Source organism: Aquarana catesbeiana, linkage group LG01 (genome assembly GCF_042186555.1).
Source record: "Aquarana catesbeiana isolate 2022-GZ linkage group LG01, ASM4218655v1, whole genome shotgun sequence".
NCBI classification, from domain to species: Eukaryota; Metazoa; Chordata; class Amphibia; order Anura; family Ranidae; genus Aquarana; species Aquarana catesbeiana.
In genome coordinates, this window is record NC_133324.1 from 304,946,454 (window position 1) to 304,961,423 (window position 14,970).

Below are 14,970 nucleotides of genomic sequence, written 5' to 3' on the forward strand. Positions count from 1 at the left end.
AAAGTCCTTCTCCTGCCAGAGATGCTGGGTCCTAAAGTCCTTCTCCTGCCATAAGTGCTGGCAGAGATGCTGGGTCCTAGAGCCCTTCTCCTGCTGTTGGTTCCTTGACAACTGGCACTATTGCCAGTTTTCCTATGGCCATTTCCCTGACAGTGCCCCCCCCAAGGGGCAGCCTCCGGATGCCCCAACGGGCCAATGCTTCGGGATGTCTGCTGTGAAAGTCCAGGAGCATGCACATTGTTTGCAGGTTCCCAGGAATTGTCTTCGGGAGAGTACCCCCCTCCATTTGATTAGATACTGGACCTGCCTACCCCTCCTCCGGCAATCCATAATGGCTTCGACCTCAAATTTTGTTTCCCCTTCTACCAATACTGGAGGTGGCTCTTCTCTTCCAGGGAAGGGACTGGGTACAGCTGGTTTAAGCAGGGAGATGTGGAACACTGGATGGATCTTGTAAGTATTGGGTAGTGCCAGCTCAAAAGCCACCGGATTTTACTCTCTTTTGATTTCAAAGGGACCAATAAATTTGGGTCCAAGCTTCCGGGAGGGACATGAGAGCTTGAGGTTTACTGAAGAAAGCCATACCTTGTCCCCAATCTGAAAGACAGGATTCCCTCTTCTTCTTTTATCATGGAATTTTTTATAGTCCTCTTGGACTTTTCGCATGGCCTCCTGAAGCAACTTGTAGTTGGATTGAATGAACCTTAATAGATTCTGGACAGCGGGGGCAGATGTTTCAGATATAGTATTTGGAAGGAAGGAGGGATAGAATCCATAGTTCGCCCAGAAAGGGGACTGATTGGTTGCTGCACGCAAAGAGTTATTATATGCAAACTCATCACAGGGAAGAAGGGAGATCCAGTCATCCTGCGAGCAAGTACAGAAACATCGAAGGTATTGTTCTAAGGTCTGGTTAGTCCTCTCTGTTTGACCATTGCTCTGAGGGTGGTAAGCTGAGGAAAGACACACTTCTATTGATAGAGACTTGCAGAGATCCCTCCAGAACTTGGAGGTGAACTGTACCCCTCTATCGGAGACAATACTATCTGGTAATCCATGTAATCTGACAATCTCTTTAATGAACATGTTTGCTGTGTCTGAAGCGGAGGGTGTGCCAATCATCGGAAGGAAGTGTGCCATTTTGGAAAGGCGGTCTACCACCACCATGATGGTGGTGCATCCCCCAGAGGGGGGCAGGTCTACTATAAAGTCCATGGATATTTCTTTCCAGGGTTGTTCAGGAATGGGTAATGGCCTCAAAAATCCCCATGGCTTGGCATTGGAACCCTTGTTGCGCTGACAAATGGTGCAAGAGTTCACATACTTTCTGCAGTCCTGTCTTAGGCTGGCCCACCAAAATGAGCGCTGAACAAGTTCAGTGGTTCTTCGTATCCCAAAATGCCCGGCAAGTTTATGGTCATGTAACATTTTTAGAACTTGGAGTCTGACCGGCTGGGGAACAAAAATTTTATCCTGGTGCCACAAAAATCCATCTTGGTTTCTCAGTGAGGACACTTCTGATCCAGAGCACTGGGTTGAGGCTTGCTTGATTAAGGTCTTTAAGTCAGGTTGAATAAGCAAAAAATTCTGGGTGGATAGGATCGTACTTGGCTCTGTCGTTTCAGGGGTGTCCGGAAACATTCGGGAGAGTGCATCTGCTTTCCCATTCTTGGAACCTGGCTGATATGTAAGATGAAAATTGAACCTGGAGAAGAACAGAGCCCAGCGGGCTTGCCGGGGTCTTAAACGTTTGGCTGTCCTGAGGTACTCCAGGTTCTTATGGTCTGTAAAAATCATAATGGGATGAGCGGCACCCTCCAATAAGTACCTCCATTCTTCTAAGGCAGATTTAATGGCCAGAAGTTCTCTATCTCCCACATCATAATTTCTCTCTGGTGGGCTCATCTTTCGAGAGAAAAAGGCTACGGGGTGAAGAAGAGCCTTAGGCCCCTGCCGTTGGGACAGGATTGCCCCTGTAGCTACTTCAGAGGCGTCCACTTCCAACACATAAGGCAGGGTCGGATCTGGGTGCCGTAGGATTGGTGCGGAAGTGAACAGATTCTTTAATTGTCAAATGCTGTCTGGGCTTCTGGGGACCACTGGAACCGAACCTTCTGATGGGTCAACTGAGTGATGGGTGCTATGGTGGTGGAGAAATCCTTCACAAACCTCCTGTAGAAGTTGGAGAACCCCACGAAGCGCTGAACACCTTTCTTGTCCGAAGGAGCTGGCTAGTCTAACATTGCTTCCACCTTCTTTGGGTCCATTGCAATTCCTTCTGTGGAGATAATGAGACCCAGGAATTGAATAGATGTTTTTTCAAATTCACATTTGTCTGCCTTGACATATAGTCTCAAGGTTGAGAGCACCTTTTTTACGTGAATTCGATGAAGCTCCAAAGAGGCAGAGAAGATGAGGATATCATCGATGTATACGATTACAAAGTAATCAAGGAACGCCTGAAAAATGTTGTTCACTAGATGCTAGAATGTGGCTGGGGCGTTGCATAACCCGAATGGCATCACAAGGTATTCAAAGTGGCCGAACCGCGTCCGAAATGCTGTTTTCCACTCATCACCCTGGCTTATGCGTACAAGGTTATAAGTGCCCCTCAGATCCAATTTAGTGAAAATCCGGGCGGTTCGGAACCTTTGAAAGAGTTCAGGAATGAGAGGCAGTGGGTATCTGTTCTTTACAGTGATCCTATTGATTTCTCTGTAATCTACACACGGCCGCAATGTGCCATCCTTCTTCTCTACGAAGAATATACTCGCCCCAGCAGGAGAAGAAGAGGGTTGGATAAACCCCTTTTCAAGGTTCTCATGAATATATACTTGTAGGGTCTCCAGCTCATTCTCAGACAGGGGGAAGATTCGTCCAAACGGGATCTCGGCCCCCGGGAGCAGTTCAATTGGACAGTCATAAGGCCGGTGAGGTGGGAGGACATTGGCCTTTTTCTTGTCGAAGATGTCTATAAACTTATGATAAGCTGGAGGAACACGCTGGAGATTACTGAGAGCAGGTTGCACTGCCAGACAGCTAACAGGCTTACTGGAGCTGGCAGTAAAGCAATGCTGCAGGCAATATACTGAAGAAAGAGAGATTTCCTTCTTGGCCCAGTTGATTTGCGGGTTATGTGTCTGCAGCCATGGAATTCCCAGGATGATGGGAAACATGGGGGAACATAGGACGTCAAAGCGGACAAATTCTTGATGGCCAGTATCTGTAGTAGTGAAGATGGGCATGGTTTCCTGGGTGACAAGTCCAGAACTGGGTAGGGAACCATCAGCCAAAAGAACCTCAAGTCTTTGCTTTTTTTCATAGAGGGGCACACCAAGTTTTTTAGCCAGAGATAAGTCCATAAAACAGCTACGTGCCCCGGAATCAATGATTGCTTGTAGCCGAATCTTCCTTTCTGCCACTTGTAAGGAGATGGGAAGAACAAGGTAAGAATGGCAGGATCCAGAGACTTGGAGATATGTGGAACTTGGTGGGTAGACCTTACTAGGTCTTATGGGGCAGCTGCGTAAAAAATAAAATGTCCGGCCCCTCTGCAGTATAGGCAGAGTTTGGCCTGCTGGTGGCATTTTCTCTCTTCAAGCGTAAGGGAGGAACGGGCCAGGCCAATTTGCTTTGGTTCCCTTTCTGGGATTGCAGGGCAAACGTATACAAAGAAAGTCAGTGGCTGTGAAAGTGTTCGTGATGTATACTGAAAACTGAGTTGGTCAGCACATGGATATGGCTTCCCTCTGGGACTCCAACAAATTGAAACAATAGTAAGTTTGGACTCCGGATCTGTGGACTCCCCTGTCGTATGACATGGAGTCATGTAAGCATTTTGCAACTCCAGACCTGTAGATCGATATCTGAATCATCAAGGGTCGTAAATGTCGATTCCCCAGGTCCTCACGGGGTCATCAGACGAATCCTTGTAGTGGATATGAACCGAGTTCTGGCGACTGAGATAAATAATATATAGCAAGGATGAGCTATATTACTCCCCTCCCGATCATATGTGGAAAAAAAAGAAGAGCTTCTCCATAGTGCAGATAAAAAACGATGGTATCTTTTTATTGTAATAAAACAAGATACATAAAAACAAAGTGATCACTGAATAAAAAATATTGAGCCAACCTGAGAGAAGGTAAAAAAGCCCGACATGTTTCGACCCATAGGTCTTCTACTGGGGCATAAGCCACCATCTCTGAGTTGCCGATATTTATAAATGATACATACTGTCAGACTTACCCGTATCAGACTGACAAACCCGATATAGCAGAGGATGGCCTCCCGTACGTATCTGGTTCCCGACCCCTGATAGAGCACACAGAAGGCACGGGAGCACAGAATGGTATGAGAGCCTGGCGGGTGGTTAGCAGGGATGAGGCCCAAAGTCCTGATGCAAGCTGGCAGGAGATGATAGGTAGGCTGTAGGTCAGCTACAGGTGCAGAGCAGGAGCAGGCAGATCCGAACACAAGCAAGGTTGGCAACAGGCAGTCAGCACGGTACAAAAGGAGCAGGCAGATACAAAGTCCAGGTCACAAGCAGGTTTGGCAGCAGGCGGTCCGCACGGTACCGAGGGGTCAGACAGGTTCAAAGTCGGAGGCAGACCAGGGGTCAGAGAGATCACACAGTACACAGGAAACAGGAAGCACGGGAACAGGAAGCTGATGATCGGACAGCACTGAGCACAGCATCCCAGCAACCTAAATAGGGCAACCGGCGCCAAACACCGCGACCGCGCCGGCACGCCCAAGCGCGCGCCCGAACGCACCCACACGCGCCCGCACGGGAGAGTGCCCGGGCGCACGCGCCAGTGCGAGCCAGAGTGACGCGGCGCACTCCAGAGTGCCCAGCAAGTGTCCTGAACCGAGATCCTCTCTGACAGTGCCCCCTCCTTAAGGGCAGCCTCCGGATGCCCAGCCGGTCTAACCTATCCGCATGGGTACTCTGAAAATCCCTTAAGAATTCTTCAGTGTGCAAGTTGGCCTCCGGTTCCCAAGAATTGTCTTCTGGTCCATACCCCCTCCACTTGCTCAAGTACTGGATTTGGTTGCGTCTCTTCCTACAATCCAAAATTGCCTCCACCTCAAACTCCTCTTCGTTGTTGATAATTACGGGTTCAGGCGGGCCAGTATTGCGACCCGAAAAAGAGTTGGGGATAACGGGTTTAAGTAGGGATACGTGAAAAACCGGATGGATTTTCAATGAATTAGGTAAGTCCAGCTCATAGGCCACATGATTGATTTTTCTCTTGACTGAAAAGGGACCCATGAACCTGGGACCTAACTTTCTCGAAGGACAAGCCATCCTTAAGTTAGTGGTAGACAGCCAGACCTGATTGCCAGGTTCTAGCAATAGTTGTCCTCACTTCTTCCTGTCATACTTTTTTTGTTGTATTCCTGGGTTCTAGCCATTGTTTCTTGCAATAGTTTGTTGTTGTTGATGAAGAAGTTCATAGTTTCAGAAACCGCAGGAATCACACATTCAGGTAAGGAACTGGTTAAAAAGGATGGGTGAAACCCGTAGTTTGCAAAAAACGGTGTCTGTTTGATGGCCGAATGCACAGAGTTGTTGTAGGCAAACTCGGCAATAGGCAGGAGAGAGACCCAGTCGTCTTGTGAGAAGGCAGAAAAGCAACAAGGGTACTGTTCCAGCGACTGATTAGTTCTCTCCGTCTGCCCATTCGTCTGGGGGTGGTAGGCCGAAGAGAATGCCAATTCTATCGCCAGAGACCTACAGAGAGCTTTCCAGAATCTGGAGGTAAACTGAAACCCACGATCGGATACTATACTTGAGGGAACTCCGTGGAGGCGTACAATTTCCTTAATGAATATTTTTGCGGTTTCCAAAGCTGATGGGGTACCCTTCATGGGTAGAAAGTGGGCCATCTTGGACAGTCTGTCTACAATGACGAAGATGGTGGAGTAGCCTTCTGCCGACGGGAGCTCAACGATGAAGTCCATCTCAATCATTTTCCATGGCCTTTCTGGCATGGGTAAGGGCCTTAATAGCCCCCAGGCCTTCGTTCGGCTGCTCTTGCTCCAAGCACAGGTAATACAGGACTACACAAAGCTCTTGCAGTCGCTTACCAGCTGGGGCCACCAAAAAGTACGCTGTACAAGTTCTGTTGTTTTCAACACACCAAAATGCCCAGCCAATTTGTGGTCGTGGCAGAGTTCCAGTACAGCAATCCTCAAATCCTCTGGGACCAAGATTTTATCCTTGTGTCGGAATAATCCATCTTGCAAGCTTACCTTGCCTTCCACAGAAGGGGACCAATTTCTTGAGGCCTGTTTGATCCGGGATATATGATCTCCTTGAAAAAGCAGAAAACTTCCAGCAGGGAGAATGGTGTCTGGAGGCAGAGATTCCCTGGAGTCATGAAACATACGGGATAATGCATCTGGTTTGGTGTTCTTGGTACCTGGCCTATACGTAATGTGGAATTGAAATCTCGAGAATAACAGAGACCATCTTGCCTGTCATGGTCTCAATCTCTTGGCCGTTCTCAAATACTCAAGATTTTTATGGTCCGTGTAAATCAGAACGGGGTGAGTGGCCCCCTCCAATAGGTAGCGCCACTCTTCAAGTGCGGCTTTAATGGCCAGCAACTCACGATCTCCTACATCGTAATTTTTTTCTGCATCAGAAATTTTCGTGAGAAGAAGGCTACGGGATGAAGGAGAGCCTTGGCACCTTGCCGCTGAGACAGTACTGCCCCTACCGCGACCTCCGATGCGTCCACCTCAAGGACAAACGGCAAGGCAGGGTCTGGGTGCTTCAGGACAGAAGCGGAAGTAAAAAGTTCCTTGAGTTTATCAAAGGCTGCTTGCACCTGAGGAGACCAACAGAATCGATTTCCCTGTTTCGTCAGTTCTGTGATGGGGGCCATTAAAGTAGAAAAACTCCTTATAAATTTCCAATAAAAATTGGCGAAACCGACAAAGCGTTGGACCCCTTTTTTATCGGAGGGAGTGGGCCAGTCCAGAATAGCTGCAACCTTTTGCGGGTCCATTTTAACACCATTGGTAGAGATGATTATGCCAAGGAACTGAATGCACTGGAGCTCAAAATCGCATTTGTCCAATTTAGCATAGAGTCCATGCTGCCTGAGCCGGGTTAACACATTCCTGACATGCCTGCGATGTTCGGTAACAGAAGAGGAGAAGATCAGAATGTCGTCCAGGTATACGATAACATATAAATCCACGAAAAATGTCATTTACGAAATGTTGAAAAGTTGCCGGTGCGTTGCACAGGCCGAAGGGCATGACGAGATATTCAAAATGTCCGAACCTGGTACGGAAGGCTGTTTTCCACTTGTCCCCCTCTCTGATGCGAATCAAGTTATAGGCCCCACGGAGGTCGAGTTTGGTAAATATTTTTGCTGAACCCAATCTTTGGAACAGCTCTGGCACAAGAGGTAAGGGATAGCGATTTTTGATGGTCACCTGGTTGAGTTCTCTATAATCAATGCACGGATGTAGTGAGTGGTCCTTTTTCTCGACAAAAAGATGCCTGCCCCGGCTGGTGATGTCGAAGGACGAATAAAGCCTCTCTTAAGATTTTCATCGATATACACCTTGAGAGTACCCAGCTCCTGCTCTGTTAAAGGGAATATTCTCCCAAAAGGAACTTCAGATCTGGGCAACAACTCAATAGGTCAGTCGTAGGGTCTATGAGGCGGAAGGGTCTCAGCCCCTTTTTTGCTAAAGACATCGGAGAAGTCCTGGTAAGGGATGGGAATCGCCTGCTGCGATTCCGTGTTGGTGTTCAGACACAAGGGTTGACTGGGTTTTGCAGGAGTTCCGTGCAAACAGTGCTGTTGGCAGTAACTGGAAGAGAACTTGACTTCCCCAGAAACCCAATCGATACTGGGGTTATGCGCCTGCAACCAAGGCATTCCTAGAATAATAGGGAAGAGTGGTGAAGAAATGGCGTCCAGCCGGAGAAATTCCTGATGACAGGTGTTCATGGTGGCTAGCAGTGGGATGATTTCCAAGGTGACCGGACCAGAGCTGAGGGTGGAACCATCCGCGAGATAGACAGCAAGTCCCTGCGATTTTGTCCGGAGAGGGATACGGTGTTGCGTCGCAAAGGTGAGATCAATGAAGCAACTGCACGCTCCTGAGTCAATGATGACCGGGGTAAGCAGATCCTGTCCTGGAAGCTGGAGGGTAATGGAGAGAGCCAGATGGTTAGCAAGGTTAGGCAAGGCAGGTGCGATTTTAGAAGTAGCTGAAAGAGACTTACGTGTCTTATTTGGGCAAGATCTCACGTAGTGACCTGATTCCCCGCAGTACATGCATAAGTTGTTGACCCGTCGACGTTGTCGTTCTTCGGGAGTGAGGGATGGGCGGAGAAGCCCCAGTTGCATCGGTTCAGAAGTGTCAAGGGCTGAGGAAGCCGGTACCTGAAGGCTTTGGCCTACGGAGCTGGTAGCACTAGGGACCTTGGGGAGGACCCAAGTGGGGCGGAACTGGTTGACCGACCTCTCGGAACAACGCTCTCTCAAGCGCCGATCAATCTGCACCGACAGGTTAATAAGGTCTTCAAGAGTTTGGGGTACGCCTACCCGTGCCAGCTCGTCTTTGAGCGAATCGGATAATTCTAAGCGGAATTGGTATCGCAGGGCCGCATCATTCCATTCAGTGTCTGAACTCCAACGCCTAAATTCCAGAACATAGTCTTCTGCAGGCCTGCGCCCCTGTTGTAGGGCGTGTAAGGCGGATTCAGCCGTGGCTTTTAACTGAGGGTCCTCATACAATTGAGACATGGCAGTAAAGAAGGTATCCAGATTATCCAAGCAGACTGACTTTTGCTGCAGGAGACGGTGGGCCCAGGCCTGTGGTTCTCCAGATAGAAGAGAGATGACAAAACCCACCCTGGTTGCTTCCAAGGAAAAGGTGCGTGGTTGCAAGGCGAAGTACAGTTCGCAAGCGTTACGAAATGCTCGATACTTGTTGTGCTCTCCGGTAAACCTTTCGGGTGTAGGGACCCTGGGTTCGGGAGGTAGCATAACCACTGAGGGTGCAGGTGAGAGCCCGGTAGCAGAAGCACTTTGCAGGTTAGCAGGTGAGGATAGCACCTGAACTCGTTCCTCCAGTCTGGTATAACCTTCTTGAAGGCTCTTCACAGCCTACGTGAGACCCGCCAGGTGTCTGCATAGCTCCTCCATGGGAGAGGTCCCCTGCTCGGGCTCGGACATGGCTGTCCGATACTGTCAGACTTACCCGTATCAGACTGACGAACCCGATATAGCAGAGGATGGCCTCCCGTACGTATCTGGTTCCCGGCCCCTGATAGAGCACACAGAAGGCACGGGAGCACAGAATGGTATGAGAGCCTGGCGGGTGGTTAGCAGGGATGAGGCCCAAAGTCCTGATGCAAGCTGGCAGGAGATGATAGGTAGGCTGTAGGTCAGCTACAGGTGCAGAGCAGGAGCAGGCAGATCCGAACACAAGCAAGGTTGGCAACAGGCAGTCAGCACGGTACAAAAGGAGCAGGCAGATACAAAGTCCAGGTCACAAGCAGGTTTGGCAGCAGGCGGTCGGCACGGTACAGAGGGGTCAGACAGGTTCAAAGTCGGAGGCAGGCCAGGGGTCAGATGCAGGCGGATAGCAGAGCAGAGTTCAGTAAACAAGCCGGGTCACAGAGATCTCACACAGTACACAGGAAACAGGAAGCACGGGAACAGGAAGCTGATGATCGGACAGCACCGAGCACAGCATCCCAGCAACCTAAATAGGGCAACCGGCGTCAAACACCGCGACCACGCCGGCACGTCCAGGCGTGCGCCCGCGCGCACCCGCACGGGAGCGTGCCCGCGCGCACCAGCGCGAGCCAGCACGATGCGGCGCACTCCAGAGTGCCCAGCAAGTGTCCTGAACCGAGATCCTCTCTGACACATACAGTTGTAAACCAATCACAAACAATGAGGCATAATTAGATATAATTGGACAAATGAATGTCAGCTGATCAAGAAACACCAAACCTTGCATGAGGAGGCCAATAGTATTATCTTAGGGGACGGACAGACCCAACAGCCAATCAGTGGGCCTGCAAGGAACTGACGCCCTCAAACATCTAAATGCACGTGTCAAACATTTGTTGTGACATCCGGCATAAAACAAGAACCGGACGTCAGTAACACGTTGAATGTTGGGGACTGGATGACTGTGTCAGCCAATAGGCATGGACTATTCTGTCCACGTCAATGGCTATACTTCAGTGTATCTGGCATCTAAAGCCTTCATTGCGTACAGCGATCCGCCCAGGCTCCGGCGCTCCTCCCGCACAGGAAGCCGGAGACCCAGGGCGGTCACATGCGCAGATCACGTGACACATCTGTCACCACATACAGTGATCCGTCCGGGCTCCGACACTCCTCCCACACAGGAAGCCAGAGACCCAGGGCGATCACATGTGCAGATCATGTGACACATCTGTCATCACATCCGCGTCACACGGCGCCTCCGGCGTCCCGCTCCGTCGCACGACAGGGGAAGGGAGCTGACCTGGAACGCACACGTAGAGCGGAGGGATGTACACACATGCCCGGCTCCATGACAACACTTCCGCATCACGCGGCACCTCCGACATCCCGCCCGTGACACGTGTCACGAGAAGGGGGCCGGACTAAAGCGTGCATGGAGGAAACGGCCCTGAATTGTCAGAGTGACACCAGCCCTAGTGTCACCCAAATGAATTTGAACCCGAAATGAATGTATTAAAAAACATGAAGTTGCAAAACATTAAGGACATAAACTCAAAAGGGAAATGTATAGCTGACACCCATGAGGAAAAATACTTTAGCCTTAAACCCCATAGGTGACGAGTAGGTTCAAAAAAGGAACTACATAACACTAAAAGAATAATAGTAAAAATAAAAGTAATAATGAACTGAGAACCAATACAACTAAATGTGCATATCTCATATGTTTATAGCAGCATGGAGGATATAAGAGTATTGTGATGAAGAAGTTCTATGATTGATTGATAAAAGAGTTGAGGTCCCACTCCACGTTCAAACCAAACAGGAAGTAGGACCTCAACTCATTTATCCAATACGTCTCGAGGCGTGAAACGCCCCGAAGGCGTGACTCACCCCTCCAATGCAGGACAAATCTGTCAATCACCTGAAAATTGTGCCTGACGGATCCCTATTATGACATTCCAAGTAATGGCATGGTACTGTATGTTTGCTTTTTCCTCTTCTAATGCCGGTCACATGTTCATTAACACGGATAGAAAAGGTTCTGATCGTACGGCCCACATACTGTTTTTGGCAAGGGCAGGTGAGCAAGTATACAATATACTGAGATGAGCAGGTGGTAAAATGCTTCATACAGTATATTTTGGAAGTGGTGGTGGACTTGAATGTGGTGCTTTTACGTCATCCTCCTACATTACAAAGGCGCACCTTGCACTTGCGTCAGGGGTAATAGCCCTTACAGTCCTGAAAGAATGTAGTTTTCTTAGGTGGATCAATCACATTGGGGGCTACCTGTCCCTGTATGGATCGAGCTCCCCTAAAGATGACTGGTGCCTGTTCAGGAAGAACCGGACCAAGCAATCCATCATTTAGAAGTACCTTCCAGTGTCTTTTTACAATTTCTCTAATTTGCTTAGACTGGATGGAGTGAGTTGTAAAGAAGGCATATTGAAATCTGTTATTTGGGATATCTTTGCACTTCTCTGCCAAAGTGGAACTTCTTTCTGTCATCAGAGCTCTATTGATTTCTGTTTCGAGTAGATTTGGGTTGTAGCCCTTCTCTAGGAATCTGGCTTTAAGAACTTGGGACTGTAATAAAAAGTCCGAAGTTCTAGTGCAGTTACGCCGCAGCCTCAAAAATTGGCCACGGGGAACTGATTTAAGCCATTGCTCTTGATGACAACTCTTGACCGGAATGTAACCATTGCGGTCAGTGGGTTTGAAATATGTCCGAAATTCCAGATGTTGATCCACTGCAAATATCTCTAAATCTAAAAAATGGACCGTGGACTCATTGACTTTGTAACTCAAGGAAATGTCTCTATCGTTAGAGTTCAGCATAACCATGAAGTTGTCCAAGGACCCTCGGTCTCCCTCCCATACGAGGAGGATGTCGTCTATGTATCTGGCCCAGAGAATCAGAACCTTTCTTGCAGCAGAATTTCATCATGCAACTGTTGAGATTTGCCACTCGGCACAACTATTTCTGGTACCAGAATCAGTTTTTCCTTCAAAAGAGGGGTGTAGCTATGGAGGCAAAATTTGCCCCCAGCCTCGCCAACCTCTTCATGGCCCAGTGTGAGGAGGATGTCGTCTATGCTGACCGGAGACCCGAACTGGTTCTCTGGGCCAGATACATAGACAACATCCTCCTCGTATGGGTGGGAGACTGAGGGTCCTTGGACAACTTCATGGTTAGGCTTCCTGTGTGGGAGGAGTGTCGGAGCCCGGACGGATCACTGTATGTGGTGACAGATGTGTCACATGATCTGCGCATGTGACCGCCCTGGGTCTCTGACTTCCTGTGTGGGAGGAGCGCTGGAGCCTGGGCGGATCACTGTACGCAATGAAGGCTTTAGATGCCAGATACACTAAAGTATAGCCATTGACGTGGACAGAATAGTCCATGCCTATTGGCTGACACAGTCACCCAGTCCCCAACATTCAATGTGTTACTGACATCTGGTTCTTGTTTCAGATCGGATGTCACAACAAATGTTTGACACGTGCATTTAGATGTTTGAGGGCGTCAGTTCTTTGCAGGCCCACTGATTGGCTGTTGGGTCTGTCCGTCCCCTAAGATAATACTATTGGCCGCCTCATGCAAGGTTTGTTGTTTCTTGATCAGCTGACATTCATTTGTCCAATTATATCTAATTATGCCTCATTGTTTGTGATTGGTTTACAATTGTATGTATCATTTATAAATATCGGCAACTCAGAAATGGTGGCTTATGCCCCAGTAGAAGACCTATGGGTCGAAACATGTCTGGCTTTTCTACCTTCTCTCAGGTTGCCCCAATATTTTTTATTCAGTGATCACTTTGTTTTTATGTATCTTGTTTTATTACAATAAAAAGATACCACCGTTTTTTATCTGCACTATGGAGAAGCTCTTCTTTTCTTTCCACATATGATCGGGAGAGGAGTAATATAGCCCATCCTTGCTATATATCATTTATCTCAGTCGCCAGAACTCGGTTCATATCCACTACAAGGATTCGTCTGATGACCCCGTGAGGACCAGGGGAAATCGACATTTATGACCCTTGATGATCCGGATATCGATCTACAGGTCTGGAGCGGCGAAATGCTTACATGACTCCATGTCATACGACAGGGGAGTCCACAGGATCCGGTAAGAGTCCAAACTTACTATTGTTTCGATTAGTTGGAGTCCCAGAGGGAAGCCATATCCATGTGCTGACCAACTCAGTTTTCGGTATACATCACGAACACTTTCACAGCCAGTGATTTTCTTTGTACACGTTTGCTTAGAGACATTTTTGTGTTTCGAGTTCATTCATATGGACTTTACCTTCACCTTCATTTTTTGTTCTGGTATTTATCACGTTTGGTTTTCACCATTGAGGTGCTTTGTGGAGAACACATACCATAACACGTTTATGCGCTACATTTATACCTATATATTCATTGTTGTTTGTCACATTGTATGTAGCTGCTCTATGTACTAGCTTAGCACAGTGTTTTTCTATTTTTTGCATTAGCATCTGTGTAGGCTGGAAGGATTGAGCATGTTCCTATCGCCGCTCCCGCAGGTGCCTGTCAAGCTAAATGGCTAGGTGAATAAGTCCGTCAAGAGTGTTGGGAATAGCAACTCGAGCCAGTTCATCCTTAAGGACCTCAGACAGTCCTTGGCGGTACTGGAACCTGAGGGCTGCCTCATTCCAGCTTGTGTCGGTGGACCACCTGCGGAAATCCTCGGTATAATCTTCCACTGGGCGTTTTCCTTGCCGTAGGGCAACTAAGGCAGATTCAGCGGAGGCCACACGCTGGGGGTCATCATACAACAGAGTCATGGCCTCAAAGAAAGTGTCCATAGTATTCAAAGCAGTCTTTTTGTTCCAGTAGGTTATGAGCCCAGGCTTGGGGTTCCTCAGATAATAAAGAAATGATAAATCCTACTTTCACAAACTCAGAAGCAAAAGTTCTAGGTTGGAGGGCCAGGTACAGTAGGCAGGCATTCTTGAAGGCCCTGAACTTTTTCCGGTCACTGGAGAATCGTTCGGGTGTAGGTACCCGTGGTTCAGGAGGAGGCAAGGACACTGGAGCCGTGTTAGAGGAGGAAGAACTGGAGTCCACAAAGGCTGGAGCAACAGGCAAATGCTGCAGCCGATCCTCCAACCGGAAGTAGCCATCGTGGAGCTTCTGAATGGCTTGCGTAAGGGTGGTGACTTGTTGACACATCATCTTGAGCGGGGAAGCACCTCCGTTGGTCATGGCTGGTTTGTATTGTCACGTACCTGGTTGGAGGCCGAAATGCCGAGAGGGCTCCCCTTGCGGCTGAGTGCAGTACACCCCTGAAGTTGGGTACAGAGGGTGTAGTGCCAAGAGAAGCATAGGTTGCTAGATGGATTCCAGAGAGAAGAGCTGGTGGGCACCAAAAGGACACCGGGTAATACAGGAAACACAGCTGGGCTAAAGTCTATAAGAATCCTCGGTAATATTTGGCAAGGTGTGCACAAGTAACAGTAGTGGAAACCAGGCCAGGGGTCAAACACAGTAGATCTGGCAAGAGGAAGAGGCAGGTTACAGAAACAGGGACAAGCCAAAGGTCTGGTATCAGGAAGCAGGCAGGAACAGGTACTGTAGCAAAGCCCGTAATACAAGCGGGGATCAGGTACTGAAGAGGACAACAAGTCGGTAAATCAAGCCAGGGGATCAAACCAGGAGAGCAGATCAGACAGGTCAGGAACAAGCCGGGTCACAACAGGAATCCAAATAGTAATTG